This window comes from Orycteropus afer, unplaced genomic scaffold, assembly GCF_000298275.1.
Source record: "Orycteropus afer afer isolate SDZICR_OR568_19922 unplaced genomic scaffold, OryAfe1.0 scaffold00016, whole genome shotgun sequence".
NCBI lineage: Eukaryota > Metazoa > Chordata > Mammalia > Tubulidentata > Orycteropodidae > Orycteropus > Orycteropus afer.
Genome location: NW_006921603.1, coordinates 2,580,444 through 2,581,467, shown reverse-complemented (window position 1 = coordinate 2,581,467; position 1,024 = coordinate 2,580,444).

Here is a 1,024-nt window from a genome sequence, read left to right as displayed (position 1 = left end):
TTGTGTTTTCATTCTCGTAAGATTCAAGAAATTTTTTAATATCACTTTTTATTTCTTCTATTACCCAGTCATTCTTAAGGAGGGTGTTGTTCAGTTTCTTTGTGGTTGCTCTTTTTCTATTGATCTTCTTATTGTTCATTTCTAATGTGATAGCATTATGATCTGAGAATATGCTTTACAGTATTTCAAAGTTTTTAAATTTCTTAAGGCTTGCTTTATGGCCTAACATATGGTCTATCATGGAGAATGTTCCATGTGCACTGGAAAAGAATTATATTTTGCTGTTGTTGGGCAAAGTGCTTTGTAGATATCTATGCGGTCAAGTTGGTGGGTTGAATCATTTTGTTCTTCCATGTCTTAGTTGAGTTTCTTTCCAGTTTTCTATCTTTTATTGAAACTAGTGTATTAAAGTCTCCTACTATGACTGTGGAGTCATCTATTTGTCAATTCTGATAAAGTCTGATTTATGTATTTTGGGGCTCTTTCCTTGGGTTCATAGATCTTTAGTATGGTTATATCTTTTTGTTCAGTTGATCCTTTAATCATAATGTAATGTCCTTCCTTGTCTTTTATGGTGATTTTTATCTTAAGGTCAGTGTTATCAGAAATTAACATTACACCACCTTCTCTTTTATGGCTGCCATTTGCGGGATATATCTTTTCCCAACCTTTGATTTTTAGTCTGTTTATGTCTTTCTCGCTAAGGTGTGTCTGTTATAGAAAGCATATTGATGGGTTATGTTTTCTTATCCAATCTGAAACTCTGTGTCTCTGTACTGGTGCATTTAATCCATTGACATTCAGTATAATTATTGATAAGTATGAATTGGTTGGTGTCATTTTATTATGTGTTTTTCATGGTGTTGCTGATTTCTTTGTTCCATATAGTTTTCTCTAATGAGCTCATTTTGTTCATGAATCGTGTTATCATTTCCTTCATTGATGTTGTTTTAGCATTTGCTAAATATTTGTTGTTTTTATCTCTTTTATTGTGATGTGAAGGTTTATCTTTTTTTTTTTTTTT